We start from the raw sequence: 14,876 nt of genomic DNA, 5'->3' as shown, positions 1-14,876 counted from the left end.
CCACTACTACAAGAACTCCTCCTATAAAGAAGAAGACCTCCTAGAACATTAGTCCTAGGAGCAATTTTCAAATTTTTTTGTGCGCATTGCATCATTGACAGCAAGACAACCAGAGTAAAAATGCAATCTCCTCAAATTCTCCGAAAGGAGCGACGCAAAAAATATTTTCAACTTCATACACTGTTCTTTTGTATGTAGTCGCTTAAACAAATAATAAAAAAGAAATTTTATTCTTACTCACGAGTCTCTAATACTATACACAATTTGAATATTCGAGATGAATGTTAATAATTTTTCTGGTAAATGATAAACCAGATAGCTAGAGTTGCTACGCCAAAGATTTATTTCTAGGAAACCCATAGTGAAACTCCGGGTGTGTTTACATCGTTCTTCAATGATGAGTTTTGAATTAAGTTTTCAAATTAAATAAGATTTGTAACCAAAACCTCTCGGGTTCCGTCCGAGCGCTTTTATCTACTGAGGCAACCGAGTTCGAGTGACATATGCTTCATAACGATTGGTAATGTCTTGTTCAACTCTCTCTCATGTTGTGATTCCATCTACACATTTGGTTACAAATTCAATTCCTATAATTAATCCCAGAAGTGAGTTAACTTTAGAAATAACAAATTTTTTATCTAAAGATTGCATCTGCATTCAATCAATTCACAACATTCGTACTGAAAGTATTGTAAAAAGGATTCTAAATAAAATTATCTATCTATATCTCTATTATATAAATGATTAGAAGATTTAACAACGAATAATCAAACTGTTGACAAGCCTGTATTATCATCCCTTTCAACGAGATGATAATCACTTACTTTATCGGGAACGTTATAGGCAGTACTGAAGTCGCCGGCTTCTGCGATTTCCTTTATTACCACCGTGAAAAATTGAATTTCTTCTTATCTTAGACAGGAAGCTCGTAGAGTTAGCGGTATATTAAAGTTACAACAGATGTTTTTAATAAATTGCCGTTATATGGGACCATTTTGTTCTCGTAATTGAGCTCGCTCTCCTTGAAGCTTAGAGCAATTATAATGTAATGAAAATATGATTTATTGAAGTATTGTTGACCTTCTATGCGATTAGAAATTATATTTAATCGTAGTTTATTTGAACGGCAGGAAGATTACATTTCGTTGTAATTGCTTTGGGGGCCATCCATAATATAGGTCACACAGTTTTTTGACCCCTTCCCCGTCTTTGTCACATTTGTGAGACATCCCCTCCTACGTAGTGTGATGTCCCATTTTTGTATGAATATAAGGGACGAGATAAGCAGGACGTCCAGTTGATGATAGTTTAAATATCATTAACGACGGAGCCGTGCAGATCGAAACACAATAATGTTTACACATTACTGCTTCACGGCAGAAATAGGCGCCGTTGTGGTACCCATAACCTAGCCGGTATCTTGCGCAAAGAATGTAACGTTGTATTTACATTACATACGTTATTTTACATAAAATAATGAAATAAAAATAAACTAATAACATAAAATAATAAAACTAATAAATAATAAAACGTAAACACTTTTGTGCGCGAGCGTAGGCGAGTTTTTTGCTGTTCATAAAAAATGCATGGCTCGCTCGCGTCACCCGTCGCCAGGCTATCGCCATACCACGGCTGCGCTCGGTAATAGCAACACGTCATTATATTATGTGCAGTGACTTATCACGTTTGCCGTAAAATACCTAGTTATATAATTTTTTTAATCACCGGTTGTCTTAACATAATATAAAAATAAGTTTCAAGGATTATCGTCACCCCGATAGGGTAAGTGTTGGACACGTGTTAATATTATTTGAGTACTTGTACAACTTTGAAGTAGTTATTTAAAATGTAGTATTTTAGCAAACATTTAATTTTCTTTTCAAAATTAATTATTCTTTCTTTGCTTTCGCTTTCTTTTCTTTTTTTTTATTATTGTAACTCCGCTCTGATTGTGAACAACTACACCTCCTGCTTACGGCTTCACCCTTAATGATAGACACGGATGCACGTGGTTCACAATCAGCGGAGACATAAGAATGTGGTCTTAACTGTGGACATCATTCACAGGGTTCCAGGATAAGATTTTGGAACGTTAAAAGATATAATTCCACCAAGTTCCGGTGATTAGTTACCCGGACACCGAGTATCGGGAATCACCTGTGACACGTCAAGTCATAACCTCCAGCTGAGGGGCCTGCACCGGCGTCTTCAACGTCAGGGGAGTACCGAGCTACAAGGACAAACTAGATCAACCAACAATACACCCTACGACCCTTGCTCAAATTGTATTTTAATTATTTTTAAATAAACATCATTTAAAGGCCGGTACGGGTAGTTTCATTTAAGCCCCCCGTAACCGTCGCATTGGCGCCCAACGTGGGGCTCGAACCCACGACCCTGAGATTAAGAGTCTCATGCTCTACCGAGTCTAAAGGTTTGGGCGAGACAAAGTTGATCACTCACCACATTGACACCGGTGATGCACAGCCCATTCGACAACGCTATTATCGGCTCTCTCCCGAAAAACAGCGCATTCTTGTCGAACAGGCACAGAACTCTGTGACCAAACGCGACGCGTATAATTTACCTTACGTATCAGAGATTTTAGATAATCTTCGGGATGCTCGTTATTTATCAAGTCTTGACTTATCTAAGGCATTCTGGCAAATCCCAATAGCTACCGAAGATCGGGACAAAACGGCGTTTTACGTGCCAGGCCGTGATACTTTCCGTTTCAAACGTACGGCATTCGGACTGACAAATGCACCTGCCACTCAGCAGAGATTAGTTGATTTGCTGTTCAGGGAGTTTGACCTCAAAGTCTTTGCTTATCTAGATGACATTATTATCGTCTCAAATGACTTCAAATCCCACGTTTCTCTTTTACTGCGTGTGGTAGAAAAGTTAAAGCAGGCAAACCTCACCATTAACTTGGAAAAATGCCAGTTCTTTCGGAGTTAACTTAGGTATCTTGGATACGTTGTTGATAATTGTGGATTACGTACTGATCCAGAGAAAGTGCAAGCTATCCTCACTTACCCGACACCTTCTTGTCGGAAAGATATTAAGCGCTTTCTCGGAACAGCCACATGGTATCGGCGTTTCGTTCCCAACTTTAGCACAATAGCAGGTCCTCTTAATAAGTTGACTTCAAGCAAGAAGGGTTCACCACCATTCATCTGGTCGGCGGAGGCTGATGCAGCTTTTAAGAAGCTGAAGGAATGTTTGGTTTCCGCTCCTGTTCTATCCTGTCCTGACTACAACAAGCCATTTGAGGTGCATACCGATGCCAGTAACTATGGTGTGGGAGCTATGCTAACACAAATCATAGACGGTAAGGAGCACCCCATAGCTTATATGAGCAAGTCGTTGTCAGCGGCAGAGAAAAATTACAGCATTACAGAGCGGGAAACTTTAGCTGTATTCGTTGCTCTTGAACACTGGAGATGTTATTTAGAGAACGGTAGACCGTTCACTGTCTATACAGACCACAGCGCCTTAAAATGGTTCCTGTCTCTAAATAACCCTACGGGTAGGCTAGCTCGCTGGGGTGTTCGACTGTCCGCGTTTAACTTTGAACTTAAGCATAGTCGCGGCGTCGACAATGTCATCCCAGATGCCCTTTCAAGAGCTCTTCCTGTCAATGCAATAAATACTTCAGGATCCTATTCCACAACCACAGATTCTTGGTACAAAAATATTTTTAATAATTGCATTAATAAACCTCAAAATTCACCTAATTTTTTCATTAAAAATAATAGTTTATTTCGGCTTTCTAAAGATAAATATCATAATTTAACTTCAGAATTTTCATGGAAAGAAGTAGTTCCAAGTGAGTTAAGAGATCAAGTAATCAACGAAAACCACTCTGACCCTAAAGCTGGACATCTTGGTATCTTCAAAACGTACCGTCGACTTGCGTTACGCTATTTCTGGCCAGGCATGCATCAGGATGTAGTGAAATTCGTTGGTTCCTGTACTAAGTGCCTCTCGTACAAAGCTCAGAACCATTTAACATTAGGAGAAATGGGTCGCCCTAAGCAATGTAGCCGACCATTTCAAATGATTTCTATTGACGTAATGGGTCCTCTACCTGTCAGTAGAAAACAACATAGTTATATTTTAGTAGTCACATGTTGTTTTTCAAAATTTTGTTTGATCTTCCCTTTAAGGGCTGCAACATCTACTGCTGTCACTAAGATTCTAGAAGACTCAGTTATTTTAGTTCACGGAGTCCCTCAAACCATCTTCTTGGACAATGGCAGTCAGTTTATTAGTAAAATCACCGAATCCCTTTTTAAACAATATAACATTCCCAATATATTTTATACCCCTAAATACACACCTCAAGTGAACAGTGTCGAACGTTACAACCGGACAGTTATAACTTGTATTTCTACATTTGTGGAGGATGACCATCGCACTTGGGACACTTTTATTCCCAAGGTACAGTTCGCTATTAACAATTCGGTGAATGAAGCAACTGGTTTTACCCCTTCATTTTAGTATTCGGAAGAGAGTTAGTTACCTGTGGTACACACTACGTTGATAACGACCTGGGAGACGAAGTTTTATTTTTTCCCAGAGATTTGTATGCTGACAATTTGGGTTGCCTTTCAAACTTATTTGGAGTCGTTCAGGCAAAACTCTGGCATGCACACCTCAAAAACTCGTCACATTATAATCTTCGTAGAAAAGCCTCTGAATTTAACGTAGGGGATATAGTTATGAAACGAGCTTACGTTTTAAGTGACAAGGACAAATATTTTAGTAAAAAGTTAGCACCAAAATTTATTAAATGTCGTGTTTTGGAAAAAAAATCTCCCTTAGTATACGTTTTAGCAGATATGTCAGGAAAGAATCTAGGTACCTGGCATATCAAAGATTTAAAATTAATAGGATTAAGTAAATAATTTAGTTCTTTTTTTTTACTCAAGAGGATTTTTTTTTAAATAATAAAATCCTTTCGTAGCGAGGGGGGTATTGTAACGTTGTATTTACATTACATACGTTATTTTACATAAAATAATGAAATAAAAATAAACTAATAACATAAAATAATAAAACTAATAAATAATAAAACGTAAACACTTTTGTGCGCGAGCGTAGGCGAGTTTTTTGCTGTTCATAAAAAATGCATGGCTCGCTCGCGTCACCCGTCGCCCGGCTATCGCCATACCACGGCTGCGCTCGGTAATAGCAACACGTCATTATATTATGTGCAGTGACTTATCACGTTTGCCGTAAAATACCTAGTTATATAATTTTTTTAATCACCGGTTGTCTTAACATAATATAAAAATAAGTTTCAAGGATTATCGTCACCCCGATAGGGTAAGTGTTGGACACGTGTTAATATTATTTGAGTACTTGTAAAACTTTGAAGTAGTTATTAAAAAAAGTAGTATTTTAGCAAACATTTAATTTTCTTTTCAAAATTAATTATTCTTTCTTTGCTTTCGCTTTCTTTTCTTTTTTTTATTATTGTAACTCCGTTCTGATTGTGAACAACTACACCTCCTGCTTACGGCTTCACCCTTAATAATAGACACGGACGCACGTGGTTCACAATCAGCGGAGACATAAGAATGTGGTCTTAACTGTGGACATCATTCACAGGGTTCCAGGATAAGATTTTGGAACGTTAAAAGATATAATTCCACCAAGTTCCGGTGATTAGTTACCCGGACACCGAGTATCGGGAATCACCTGTGACACGTCGAGTCATAACCTCCAGCTGAGGGGCCTGCACCAGCGTCTTCAACGTCAGGGGAGTACCGAGCTACAAGGACAAACTAGATCAACCAACAATACACCCTACGACCCTTGCTCAAATTGTATTTTAATTATTTTTAAATAAACATTTAAAGGCCGGTACGGGTAGTTTCATTTAAGCCCCCCGTAACCGTCGCAAGAAGCCTCCCACTGGTGGGATTGATATTTGGCAAATTATTAAATTAAAACAGCAGTGTTTGGATATTCTTTTTTATTACCAATTAAATTCAGTTTTCTTGGTAATTTATTGATTTTGATTCCACTTCACCTTCAACAATGTGTTAACTTTATGTACATTTTGTTTTTTTATCAGCATATTTCATGCTGCACTATATATGCTTCATATAATTAACGGCAAATTTACCTAATTCACTTTTTGTTCATTTTAAAAGTGTTTCATAAGTTAAAACTCACAAAACAGCAGAACTAAGAATTAACAACGTTGTGTTCAAAACAAAATAAATTTAGCCTTAAAGTCATGCAGACAGAGTTGCAACTATTTTTATGTTATTATTTAGAAGGTATGTAGCTAAGATCGTTGACACGTCTAGATAGACTATGACACCTGTGAAAACGTCAATAAAATTGAGGTTGACAGTTTGCCTCTATTTTGAGCAATTCACGCACACTAACTAACTAAAGTGAATACAAATCGCGAGTGTAAGGCGTAGCTGGTAATGCACACTAAACTAATATTCCTGACCTGTTGTAGTCGGTTGCCTAACAGCAGGAGAGTCCAAGGCGTATCTAAGGTATGTAGTTTAAAATTTAGTGTTGTGATACATAGATATACTCTGTCACCCCCCCCCCCCCTTAACGTGGGGCGATATATTTTATGGATGGCCCCTTATGAGACAAGATTTAAAGTTGAATTCCATCAAAAACAATGTGAAGAAAGCAAGAAAGTACGGGTGAAACTTGTACATAAAGCATTCCGTACCATCGTAAAAGACATACAAAACTATGTACTTTTAAAATACTTACGAAAAAGGAAAAAGTATAAGAGAGGTTGTAAATTTGGAAATCACCGCAATGGCTTACCGCTCATAGACAAACGGATGAACTATGGGCTCTTAGTAATAGAGTACCTGCTACCCTTAGGAAGCGGAAACCTAAAAGGGTTTCGTATTTATTATCCAATAAAACGCTTAATTGGATCAGAAATGAGAAGACCCGTAGGAGAACCGAAGTCAACAACATTGCACAAATGATTGCGAAACTGAAGTGACAATGGGCAGAGCACACAATTCGACGGACAGATGGTCGTTGGGGCAGTAAAGTCCTCTAATGATGACCATGTACTGGAAGGCGCAGTATTGGTAGGCCCTCCACAAGATGGACGATGATCTGGTCAAGATCGCTGGAATACATTTGATGAGGGTAGCACAGGGCCGATTATAGTGGACATTTTTTAGGGAGGCCTTTGCACAGCAGTGGACTGAATAAAAAAACACGCTTAAACATTTCCTCGTTATTGACTTACAATTGTTCTTAAAGTTATCCAAGCGTTATGTCTTATCCCTTTTAAATAAAAAAAGGGTGAGTGTAATAGTGTAGACACGGAAGAAGTGAAGCTTGCAATAACTAAGTATCTGCAGCAAAACAAATGTTTATTAAGATTGTAATCATCATACAAAGTTGTCAGTTGTCAGTGGCACTTAAAACATAAACAAGATGGCGCGTAACTGAAAAGCGTGACGATTTGCTATAAAATTTCTTTCATACATCGATAGAGTTTCAAAGAAGTTTCACTTCAAAAATAATTTATTGTATCGGGAAGTTAATCGGAGGTCGCCAGGTTCACGGCCACGCAATTTCCTTTATTATGCCCGTGAAAAATTGAATTTTCTCTTATCTCAGACAGGCAACCGTGGAGTTAACGGTTTATTAAAGCGTCAACAGATGCTTGTGATGCTTTGGAATTGAGCTCGCTTTTTGAAGTTAAGTGAAGATATATACTAATGCTATTAACTACTGGAATATCGAATTATATCAGAAACTTTATCAAAGAGAGAGAACTCTTTTAATGTTCACTTTTCTTAAACCGTTATATTAATATACTGGAATAATTGGGATGATAATTCGACAGTCAATATTAAAATATAAGTAATGAAATCATGGGTAGTAGTTATAAAATACGATACCACATAAAAAGTTCTTAAAATTAAAACATAAACATCAATTACTGCTACTTATTTATCATGTGCACGTAAATACAGTTTGACATACTAACATAGGACATCTACACACACACACACACACACACACACACACACACACACACACACACACACATAACACAAACTCACAGACGCCCGCTCGCAAGAAATTAACCCGTTTTTAGTGAGTTTGCTAATAATAAAGTCAAAAGCCTTCGGAAGGACTTAGCATCTGCAAGTCAGGATATCCTACCGCAAAGAGTAGGTTTAAAACATCCTTTAACCATTTATTTGGAGACTTGATTAAATGAATTTTATTAATATTATTCATTTGTATAGTAATCATGCTATATAATCTACGCGAAATTAATAAACCTTTGTATCCCTCGTTCTCCTTTTAAATATAAATCAAAATGGCTTGAAGGATGACTGCAGGCTGAAGAAGGTTCTAACGATACGTGGGTAACACTGAAAATGTTTAGAACTGGCCAGTGAGAAACATTGCTAGTGAAAATTTTTTTTGAATTTCAATTTCAAAACCTTTGGTAACCTAATGTAGTATATTGCATTCATTGGTCATTTGTTTTAGTGAATTGGCGGCAAATCTAAAACTCTTGTTACACGTGAAAATGAACCTAACGCGAGAAAATTTTCAGTCAATAATTTATTATGACTTTCATTGTGGGCTTACTCAACAGCAAAGCTATGATAGGCTGTGATTAGCATTTCATAATGAAGCCCCATCTCGTGCACTGGCACGAGATGGGGCTTCTAAATACTGATTTACAATTGGTTTAACGAGTAGCAATCTCAATGATGATACGCGTGAGGGACGTCCTTTAACAGCGACTACTGAAGATAAGTAAGATAGTTTGACCGCTGTGCGATGCCTTTATTGAATTTATACCTTAGCATAACGCTCGTGACGTCATAGATCGTGTGATCGTCGGGTATATCTTCAAATCCGAAAAACAAAAATCATTTAATTAAAGCGTACCTTTAACATTTGTGACGTCATTGGCACCAGTTGACGGGCTTCTTTTCAGCTTGATATTACGCGCGCGCAGGTATTTAAAACATAAGACCGTACGTGCATAAACCGCAACAATGCACTAATTTTTATGTAATATGTTTTATTACTGAACTGAGCGTCCATTTTGTCTGCCTTACTTTTCATTTGCATAATAATAATTAAGAGAGTAATTTTGATAGCAAAATTAGCTTTGACTTGAGGACATCAATTAAACGTGACAATATAATAATATATAAATCAATAACAATATTTTAAATTCGCCCACACTCTAGCGTTGGACGGAAAAAACAAAGCAAAATAGCAAGGATATTTTGTCTTTCGATTATTGAATTTCTGGAAAAAATTTAACAAATTCTGGAAAAAGAAAAAGCGTGCAGATGCAAGGTCTGGTGAATACGATGTATCTCCATCTGACGAGAGCTTCCAGCCTCAACTCTTGTTGCTTGGAGACTGCCTGTCGTGCAGTATGGGTCCGTGCTCTTTGTGCAGGAGTAGCCCGGTTGAGCAATTAAACAAAGATGGTTTCAAATGTGCGAGCATCTCCATCATTATGTTTTTCATAGTGAAAACTTACAATAATGCTCATTGTGTTGGGTATGAGGCTAGGATGGATCACAGCACTGCAGCACGGAAGAGTGACCATCACTTTTCAACGGATCATTTTTGTTAATTACTTTGGTTTGGTGGTGGGATCAAGACCTAACCATATTGTCCATATACGACTGTCCAACAGAATCCTTTTTTATGGAAAAGGTGGACAAACAGGCGTACGGGTCACCTTGTGTTAAGTGATCACGGCCGCCCACATTCTCTTGCAACACCAGAGGAATCACAGGAGCGTTTCCGGCCTTTAAGGAAGGTGTAAGTATGTTTTTGTTTGAAGGTACCCATGTCGTATCGTCCCAGAAACACCGCACAAGAAAGCTCATTCAACAGCTTTGTAGTACGTGGAAGAAAGCTCCTTGAAAGCCGCACTGTGGAGGATCGCCACACATCCAGATGGCGGGGATGATATCCTAATTTGTGGCGTGTCGTGCGAAGGTGGAATTCAACGGCAGGAATCAGGTGAAACAGCTCTTCGGAAGACTCCCGGTGAATAATGCGGTAGAAGACACACAATGAAGCGACATCTCTATGCAACGCCAAGTGATCCAGCCATTCACAGAGCACTGGGTCCCCGACAATTCAAGCTGCTCAATTATTCATTGCAAGTAAACAATGCGGTTACAATTCATTCAGCAGAACAAAAGAGAATTTTACTTTGCAAATTTGACGCAATCGGACCAGCTTATTTTTGATGCTAACATCGAAAGTAGTTCCTAATTCAGCCGTAGATTGAGTATCATCAGTATCCACAATAGCTTCTACACAGGCATATAAGTTTTATTTAATTTTTAATTAGCTTACCACGAATTATATGACAAGACTGACGTGGACAGTACCGCCCCCGAATTCTTGAAAAATCCAAAAATTCAGAGCGGCGATACAATTGCGCTCGTCTCGTTGAGACATAAGATGTTAAGTCTTATTTGCCCAGTAATTTCACTAGCTATAGCGCCCTTCTGACCGAAACACAATAATGCTTACATATTACCGCTTCACCAAAAAATATGCTCAATTTTGTGCCCGGGGTATGTTAAATATGCTGTATCGCTCGGTCGAGATGTCTGCGTCTCCGTAATGAAAAACAAGGCCGTCTACGCCGTCTCAAGTAGTGATGGACAGCTTTTAAATTTTACCGGTTTCCTATAATATTGCAAAAGTTCATGTTAAATCAATGTTTGTCCTTGGACATGCCGTGGTTCTGTGTCCTCCCCAGAAAACGATAGACGGCCAGGGGCCAAGAGGCGACCGGCGGAGGGCTTCTCCGACTCTCGCAGAGCCGGTACCCTCCTGGGGTAAAATCTCATTAAGGACTGACATACTCTGTTCTGAAGGCCTGTTTGTGCTGATGTTATGAGTCGGCAGCGTGAGTCACCCGATTCTAAAAGCCATTCGTCGCCTTTTTATGCCACGGGAAGCACTCTGCAAATCATTTAACATTTTTTTATCTTATGTATATATACCGTTTATTTCAAAACAATATAATGTGCTCGCTGCCAGTATAACTGCAAAAGAATCAAGTAGAAATATTAAGAATGCTTGCAAAATTCAAATCCAGTTCTTACATATTATATCATTATATCGCAGCCACTGCTGTCAAAACGTATGTCTCAAATAAATTAAATTCGCACTTTATATAGACACGAAACAGTATATGTTTAATGTTTTGTACATTTTCTCACGCTTAGAGAGCCACGCAGCAGTTGAAATCAGTAAATGAGTTCGATTAACCTTCCTTAATGCGTTTCTAATTAGGCTTCTAAGTGATCCAGTCAGTGAGAAACCACCCTAACTTAAGATATTAGGAAGCCACCTTGCTAAAGGTTATAATAAATTCAGTGACCTGAATTGAACATTTAAACTATATCGGAATAAGTGCTTTAGATGTGCTTTGTTTTCGTCAAAATGCTTCGGTAAAGTAATAAGTTAAAGTCTTCTTAGACCGCTCACAATTTGTCGGATATTTCTAAAATAATCTGTTAGCTTGCATATCGTTTTCATGAATGTAATCATAGAATTTCATGAATGTAATATTGCATTAATCGCCTGGATACAAACATTAAATTATGATAATACCAAGACCTACGACAAATATGTCAATACACATACACGCATACACACGTGCACCCACACACACACACACAAACAAATACATCAAATTTAAGCATAAGGATTCTCAAGATGCTTTTCCAAAACTATAAGAGCTAAGGCTGTCTTGTAATTTAAGACAGAGTGCTCCGTGAAATTTAAATTAAATTAAACTTATTACATTGCCAGATAGTCTTGAAAGTATAAAGTACCAATAATTAAAGGTAAAATATAACGTGACGAAATAGTGCAAAGTGTCTATCTAAAAAGTGAAAAATAATTTACAAAACTACGTACTGTGCAAAGCTTCTTGGAATAGATGTTTTCTTTTGTTGTTTCTAAATCTTAACTTTCAATTTAAAAAAAATCGAAGCACTGTAGTGATCATTTGTAGAAATAGGAGTGGAGAGTTTTACAAAAAACAGTAAGTGGTCATAAAAAGTGTGAGGGTAGATATAAATTCATATTTTGTGATAAAGTAGATGTACTTACCTACACAATACTTTCTTAAATTATTATTTTGCAACTTTACTACAGTAAATTCATCGTATTGCTCAATGAATCTTTGGTCAAGTGGTTATATAGTCAGAACTTGTACATGAAAGCGTCAGGGGCGACAGTTCAAATCTCGGCCGGGAATATAAAAAATAATTTTCATATTTATATTTTTTATAAGATAAATTAATATTAAATTATACAATATTAAATTTAAAATTGGCCTAGCAGTGAACAAATAAAATAATAAAAACTCGACCTCGCAAAATTGAGATTTACTATAATACGAGTACAAGACAGTCTGAAGAAGACCTGGTCTGAAGATCGACGGACCCGAATTCGATTCGTGCGAAGTTTTGTTAAATATGGCTTCAAATAATAATAATTATTGTAAAGGATGTGACAAGTTGACCGACATTCGTGAATCTATGAAATGCTTGATATGTCACTAGTATTACGACTTGGATTGTGCCTCAATTTCTATAAAACGATTCTATCTAATGACCTTGGAGAATAAGCTAAACTGGAAATGTAAAAAATGCATAGAATCAAACTCATCGAATCTAGAAAATTATAATAATATACTCAATAGCGTACCTGCCAGGCAATCAAAAAGTTTTGAAATATCAACGCCAACAAGTAATCCCTATAAGAACGTAACAATAAGAAGAAAAGTACCAGTAATCACCAATGAAATATTACCAGATTTAGACAATTCTTTTTTATCTTTAGAATCCGAACCTACAACCAGTTTAACCGATTGTTAAACTGTGCAAATAAGTGAATTTAATGAACTTAAACAACTATTTTTGAGATGAAAGCGAAACTCGAATTAGCACTGACAGGAATAAAAGAGCTTAAAATGAAAATAGAAAAACATAATTATAAACAGCCTGCTACTATCTCAATTATATCCACAAATAATTTATTTATTTATTAGAAAAGGCTTACCAACTAGACACACAATTAATATTATGACTACTTATAATATAAAATTTCTTATATTTATATTTGTATATCTAACTTATAGGTATGCACAGCGTTGCATACCTTTAATTATTGTAAGTTAAGTAATACTACTACAATATGTATGTTTTCTATTACAAACTATAATTTTATACATCCGAATTATAAGGGTTCAAAAGCGTATTTTTTAAAATTCCAAATGTATTAAAATTTATATCTATACTACTATTACTATGGAATTTACTGTTATATAATTTTGAGATAAGTTGGATAGGTGAATTTGAGCCATAATTGTTTCTGAAAAATCGTACATGTACTGGCAGATATGTACTAATACGACAAGGATAAGGTGGTACACATAATCCAATCTTAGATAGAAGTAATGGACAGTCTAATTGATTATTTAATAATTTATATAAGAAAAGAATTTGTGACGCATTTCTTCGCAATTCTAAGGTTTTCATATTGAAAAATTTTAATTTGTCTTTGTAACTTATAATAGTGTAATTATTAGTGACATAACTCAATTTGGATATAAATTTCTTTTGAACTGACTCAATCCTAGTGATGTACGTTTTGTAATAGGGGCACCAAACTACCGAATTGTATTCAACCTGAGATCTTACAAGAGAATAGTATAGTATTTTAAGCGTAGGAATTGTTGTAAAAGCCTTGGTGTTACGTAAGAAAAACCCAAGCATTTTAAAACTTTTGTGAGCTATTTTGTCAATATGTTTATCAAATCTCAACTCCTCGTCTAAAATGACACCCAAATCATTGATATGGTTTATTTGATTTATTTGTATGCCATCAATATGATATTTACTCTCCAATTTCTTTCGTTTCCTAGAAAATTTTATAAAATGACATTTGGACGCATTGAGTTCCATCAAATTATTTTTACACCATAACATTACACGATGGATATCATTCTGTAGTTTCGTTTGATCCTCTGAACAAGTAACTGTACGATATATTTTTAAGTCATCTGCATATAACTCGTAATTTGATTCTTGAATACTTTTGGAAATATCGTTTATAAACAGTGTAAACAATAATGGTCCCAAATTAGAGCCTTGAGGAACACCAGATGTTTGTTGAAATTCTCTAGATTGATACCCACTTATTTTAACTACTTGTGGTCGATGAGCTAAATATGATTCTAACCATACCAATACACTTTCTGAGAAGCAGTATGCATCTCTTAGCTTCTTTATTAGCAGGGTGTGGTCGACTTTGTCAAACGCCTTACTAAAATCTGTATACACAGCGTCAACCTCCTTATCATTGCTCATTTCAGTTATAACAGAATCAGTAAAACACATCAAATTTGTAAGGGTTGATCGTTTTTTAACGAAACCATGTTGTTTTTCACTTATTAAATGTATAATGACACGATTACCCCTATAACTACAGAATACTATGAATCAGTTCCAAACACGTCAAACATAAATTCTCAGTCCCGTACATATAAAACTTACCCACAAACAAAAGTATTCAATACAGTGACGGATCAAAAGAAAATACATATATTTGGAACGCAGCGATGTATTGGAATAGGCTCTCAGCTATTGTATAAATTATATAAATTATGAGCGGACATTTCTTAATTGTAAAGAATTAAAAAAACATATAAATAGGTGCAGCAGGGTTAACAAAAATGTACAAAGCACAAATTCCATGAGTAGTTTACCCGTGAGTAATTTGAGTAACGCTAGCAACGACCGTATTGTAGACCGAATTCCGCCGCAAACGCA

General features: G+C 36.4%; 1 long non-coding RNA gene across 1 annotated transcript; it reads left to right on the top strand.

Moving 5' to 3' along the window:
- The first annotated feature begins 1,438 nt into the window (after positions 1 to 1,438).
- Positions 1,439 to 5,787, top strand: LOC126964912 (uncharacterized). The gene is made up of 3 exons (XR_007729446.1): positions 1,439 to 1,703; positions 5,257 to 5,334; positions 5,620 to 5,787. It is a non-coding gene; the product is annotated as an uncharacterized LOC126964912 (long non-coding RNA).
- The last annotated feature ends 9,089 nt before the right edge of the window (positions 5,788 to 14,876 follow it).

The sequence above is a fragment of the Leptidea sinapis genome, chromosome 6, assembly GCF_905404315.1.
Source record: "Leptidea sinapis chromosome 6, ilLepSina1.1, whole genome shotgun sequence".
Classification (NCBI taxonomy): Eukaryota; Metazoa; Arthropoda; class Insecta; order Lepidoptera; family Pieridae; genus Leptidea; species Leptidea sinapis.
Note: the sequence above shows the minus strand (reverse complement) of the source record. Positions and strands in the feature narration are given on the sequence as shown.